This window comes from Schistocerca cancellata, chromosome 10, assembly GCF_023864275.1.
Source record: "Schistocerca cancellata isolate TAMUIC-IGC-003103 chromosome 10, iqSchCanc2.1, whole genome shotgun sequence".
NCBI lineage: Eukaryota > Metazoa > Arthropoda > Insecta > Orthoptera > Acrididae > Schistocerca > Schistocerca cancellata.
In genome coordinates, this window is record NC_064635.1 from 118021146 (window position 1) to 118027438 (window position 6293).

Sequence of the window (6293 nt, forward strand, 5' to 3'; positions counted from 1 at the left end):
GGAGAAATCACTAAAGAGGTACAAAATATAAGCTTGGAAGAAAAAATCCACTTGAAATTATTAAATTTCTATGTTCATTATTAATATTCATAATACTTACATGAGGGGTTGGGGCTCTTGGACCTAGATAGAAACAGTTAAGGATGTGTCACTCTGGCCTGCTTGCGCACCAGCTGCTTAACAAGTACACTAACAGCAGTACTGTCAGATGAATCAATAGACATGCTTAGGAAATAGAAAATGGAAAGGAGAGAAAAATGCAGCTGAAGGGAGAACTCTGCATCAGAGAAAGGAGGTACTGTTTAAGGGTATAAGAATTATCACTATCAGATCTTCGACATAAGTCTTTCATTTCCAAAGCAAAACTCTCTTTTGGTATGAGTGAAGATTTCATTCCACTGTAAGTTTAACAAACTGATCATTGTAATAGCATTATATGGCTAGGAAGAGCATAATCATCTGTCCCCCCCCAATACAAAATAAAGTTTCAGAGCTCCTCAAATTGTTTGTATATTCGAACCACAATGCCTCAACAAGTTGAGGGTCTTCTGCTTACACTCTATTTTTCAGACTTAAGCAGTTACTAGGTAGCTGTTTTCATGCAGTGAAACCCCCTTCCAAAATGTTAGCTTTTCCCTGCAGCACAATTTTCAAGCTCAGCCCAGGATACTGAAGTGAGTATATTTTATTTTCTTTCTCTTCTGGAACACTCACTTCTGAACAGTCTTTGTACTGTAATAATACAATTCCTCTTTGTGAGATAAGTAACATGTTGATGTTTCAAAGTAAGAGAGGCTTGAAACCTCTAAATAATAATGGAAGCCCATCTTTTCCTTTCATAAGCATTGCTACCGTATTTCATCAACAACGTAGATCTGTGTTTGCTCTGTGTATCACTGCAACCACTGCTGTATAATAATTACACCACTTTTTTTCAAAAAATCTTGAGTAAACAACTCTAAAGAATCCGCAGCTCGTGGTCTCGCAGTAGCATTCTCGCTCCCCGGGCACGGGGTCCTGCGTTCGATTCCCGACGGGGTCAGGGATTTTCACCTGTCTCGGGATGACTGGGTGGTGTTGTGCCGTCTTCTTCACCACCATCATCATTCATTCCCATTACGGTCAGAGGAAGACAATGGCAAATCACCTCCGCTAGGACTTTGCCTAGTATGGCGGTGTGGGTCTTCCGCATCATCTCCTATACTCTGCCATAGATTATGGGACATCAACATCATCATCATCAATCAATCAAAGAATGTATTGTCCTCACGGAAACCTTTTTTACCGGGAAAGCAGTCTTCTACTGCTTCATTGTTTTGTTGGCTCAAAATCTCGGCTGAACCAATGTGACTGACAAAAGCAACCTTCAATATGAAGCCCTCTCTTTCCGCACTACCATCAGTGATGTGTACCACCTCTGAATGTGCAGGACAAGCTACCATCCTGTGATTTAAAAACACATCATGTCGCTGTAGTAAAGTTGCTCTCTGCCACCTATGAATAACTTATTTTCTCTCTATCTGTCTAATAAAAATGTTTCTCTGTTGTCTTTAGAGGCAGTTTGAAAACTCTTTGCCTTTACAAATGTCTGCTTGTGTCTGTGTATATGCAGATGGATATGTGTGTGTGTGCGAGTGTATACCTGTCCTTTTTTTCCCCCTAAGGTAAGTCTTTCCGCTCCTGGGATTGGAATGACTCCTTACCCTCTCCCTTAAAACCCAAATCCTTTTGTCTTTCCCTCTCCTTCCCTCTTTCCTGACGAGGCAACCGTTGGTTGCGAAAGCTAGAATTTTGTGTGTATGTTTGTGTTTGTTTGTGTGTCTATCGACCTGCCAGCGCTTTTGTTTGGTAAGTCTCATCATCTTTCTTTTTAGATATATTTTTCCCACGTGGAATGTTTCCCTCTATTATATTCGAATTATTTAATTGGATAGATAAAAATCTACTCACCAAGCAGCAGCAGAACACACACTCATAAGAGTGCTGTGATTGGCAAGCTTTTGGAGCCAGTGGCTCCTTCAGGCAGAAGGGTTGAAGGGGAAGGAAGAAGGGTGAAGGGAAAGGACTGGAGAGGTCTAGGGAAAGGGGTATATTTTGGGAAAGTCACCCAGCTGGCAGAGACCTACCATATGGGATGGGAAGGAAAGACTGACTGTTGGGAACTGCTTCGGACGAGATTTGAAAACCTGAGTGCTTTTTAAAGGTGGAAGACAGGGTAATACGCAAGACAAAGATTACTACTAAAGCATCTTGCATGAGTTAAGTTCTCTTAGTGAGAAGCTAAGTGCGTTGTATGTAACAGAGGTGGGAGCAGGTGGTGAAAAATAGACTGGAAAGACAATGAAAGATGTAGCATATTAAAACAGAGTGAAGCAAAGTCATTACCATGAAAAGAAGCTGAAACAGAAGAAATTATCATAAATTAAGGCCAGGTGGGTGTTGAGAGCCAAGGACATGTTGTAGTGCTAGTTCCCGCCTACGGAGTTCTGCGAAACTGGTGTCTGGGGGAAGAATCCAGATGGCGCGTGTGGTGAAACAGGTGCCGAGGTCACGAATGTCATGTAGAACATGTTCTGCAATGTGATATTGAGAGTTGCCAGTATATACCCTATGCCTATGCCCACTCATCCTAATTGATAGTTTGGCGGTAGTCATGCTGATGTAGAAGGCTGAACAGTGTTCACATAATAGCTTGTATACGACGTGTCATTTTGCAGGTGGCTCTCCCTTTCATAGTATATGTTTTGCCAGTTATAAGGCTATTATAGATGGTGGTAGGAGAGTGCATATGGCAAGTCTTGCAGTGGGTATGTTCAGGGTAGGAGCCATATGATAGGGAGATGTGTGCAGAAGGAGCATAGAGTCTGACAAGAATATTGCGGAGATTGGGAGAACGATGGAAAGCTATTCTAGGTCTGGTGGGCAAAATTTCAGACAAAATGGATCTCATTAACTAATGGATCTGATTAACACTTTCCAGACCAGGATAATACAAGTCACCCATGGTGTGCTCCAATGCTGTTCTGTGAAGGGATCAGCAGTACCAGGATTGTATGTAATGGCCCAGGAAATCTGCTTTTTAACTAGGCTGGTGGGGTAATTATGTGCAGTGAGGGCTGAGATGAGAATGTTGGAGTATTGCTGTAAAGAGTTTGCATCTGAACAAATACATTTGCCTCGGATGCCAAGGCTGTATGGGAGGGAGCATTTGACACGGAAAGGATGGCAACTGTCAAAATGTAAGTACTGTTGTTTGTGGGTAGGTTTAATGTTGATGGAAGTGTGTAGCTGGCATGGGATTCAGAATAGGACCATGTGAAATTTAATTGGGAGAAAGTATTAAGAGATTCCAGGAATTTTAGCAGGTCAGTCACACCATGTCATCAATGTATCTAAACCAAACCAGTGGCTGAAGACACGGATCCCAAGAAACCCCTTCCAAGTGACCCTTGAAAGGCGTAGGAAGGAGCCATCCTGGTTCCCATGGCCGTACCCCTGATCTGTTTGTACGTCTGCCCCTTGATGTGTTTGTACAGGGTTATTACAAATGATTGAAGCGATTTCACAGCTCTACAATAACTTTATTATTTGAGATATTTTCACAATGCTTTGCACACACATACAAAAACTGAAAAAGTTTTTTTAGGCATTCACAAATGTTCGATATGTGCCCCTTTAGTGATTCGGCAGACATCAAGCCAATAATCAAGTTCCTCCCACACTCGGCACAGCATGTCCCCGTCAATGAGTTCGAAAGCATTGTTGATGCGAGCTCGCAGTTCTTGCACGTTTCTTGGTAGAGTAGGTTTAAACACTGAATCTTTCACATCACTATGCGTGAAACTTGCCCGCACGCGTTCAACCGTTTCTTTGCTCACTGCAGGCCGACCCATTGATTTCCCCTTACAGAGGCATCCAGAAGCTTTAAACTGCGCATACCATCGCCGAATGGAGTTAGCAGTTGGTGGATCTTTGTTGAACTTCGTCCTGAAGTGTCGTTGCACTGTTATGACTGACTGATGTGAGTGCATTTCAAGCACGACATACGCTTTCTCGGCTCCTGTCGCCATTTTGTCTCACTGCGCTCTCGAGCGCTCTGGCGGCAGAAACCTGAAGTGCGGCTTCAGCCGAACAAAACTTTGAGTTTTTCTACGTATCTGTAGTGTGTCGTGACCATATGTCAATGAATGGAGCTACAGTGAATTTATGAAATCACTTCAATCATTTGTAATAGCCCTGTATGTCTGCCCTCAAAGGTGAAGTAGTTGTTGGTAAGTATAACGTTGATTAAGGTGAGTAGGAAGGATGTCATAGTTTGGAATCAGGTAGGCGCTGATTGAGGAAATGGTCAGCAGCAGATTGACCATGTACGTGGAGGATGTTGGTATAGAGGGAGGTGGAATCAATGATGACAAGCAAGGGGCGTGGTGGGCAGTGGCGGATTTAAAAATTTTGCGCCCCTAGGCACACTATATTACATGTGCCCCGCCCCCCTCAAAAAAATATGTTTTAAATAATAACTATTACCCAATCACTTCAAAATTGCCATTTTGTTTGGGAGTGCTGTGAGCTGTTTCCATACTATGCTATTCGTTGTTCTGAAGGACGTGTCAGCGGTCTAGTCACGCTCAATCAAAATGTAATACAGTTACTGAACTGTACTTGGTGTACGACAGCGAATAAAACAAACTTAAAACTGTGTTATGTTAACACATTCTTCTGCTGAAAGACAACAGAAATGAACACAAGGAAAATAACTTTTCTTTTATGGCCTAAAACTTCAGCAGAGCATCTAGGAGACAATGGATTTTTGTTATACATTCACTTTTTAATATGTTCTTTTACACAAAACCATTAAAACTGAAAATAAACAAGTTGTGTTACAATCTAAAAATTGAAGCAAACATGTCATACATTAGAAATTAATACGTTACTTTACAGAGATGAGTTTAGAATTAAAATTGAACTGTCATTTTACGATCTAATAACGTAAATGTGTAGCAGATAAAAAACACGATCGGTATTAATATGTGAATCTATAAGAAAGCGTAAGAAATGAAAATGAAAATGAAAATGAAAATAAAGATTACAGTGCATGAACTAATAACTGAATACAGAACAACACACATGGATTTGCTATTGCATAATTTTACAGACTAGTGCGGAAATATCAAATTTGTTTTATAATCTAATAGTTAACGTGTAAAGCACTAGGGTCTATGTAGCTAGATGCTGTATAATTAGTGTACACAACACCTTTCATCCATGTAAGGGCTGAACAGTTTTGTACTGCAGCTACTGCTCTCACCATAGCTCTTTATAACGGTATTAGCAAAGCTTTCACGTATTTATTAACACAACTGGATTATTTTTTTTAACAATTCTTCGTCTGAATGTACTCTCCAATAACGTATATATCCTCGGTAATTATACATTTCAGCAGACGCCAAGAATACGCATCAGTTGTAATATATTACAGTATATGTAGTATGACTTGACTGTACAGTGCCAAGTGGTTTGGATCATTCGAGTATTGTTAAGTATTGTTCGGTCACGTCTGCACGTAAACGAGGTTTAGTTCTGCATTCTGCCATTGGCAATTGCAAAATAAACAGGTAATATGTAGTATGTAAATCCAATGAATGTGCTATAAGTTATAATAAAAATCACATTATAATCTTAATTTTTTAAAACTAATATAAATAAATAAACACTCACCAGTCAGCAAAGTTTGCATCTGGCTTTGACAGCATTCCAAACCCAATGCATTGCTATCAGTGTCAACATTATAACCACACTTTTGTGTCCTGCCAAAACATGGCCAAATGTGTTACTTGTGGTAGAGATGCTCATGAAGGTGATTGCTTGCCTCTTCCTCCCTACTGCATCATCTGTAATAGCAACCGTGCCACCTCCTCGTGTGAGTGCCCCGTGTATCTCAATGAGCAGCCAGTTCAGGAGATCCAAGTGAAGGAAAAAGTACCTTACCCTGTCGCTTGAAAGTTGTTGGCTTGTCAAAAGCCCTGCGTTTTACCATCTGGCACTTACAGAACCATTCTTGCTACGCCTCAGTACACAAAGGACATGGCCATGCAGACTTGCAACCTCCAATTCAGTAATGCAGTAAATAGCACCCCATCTCCTCCTCCTACAGTTGCGCAACAAGTCACCGAATCTTCGCCCTCGACAGTGAAATCAGTGCTACAAAACTGGCGGGCTGGAAGGAAAACTCCTGCGAAGACTTTTTACATTCCTCCATCCAACAAACATTAGGGTCTTCGTCCGCCAACCAT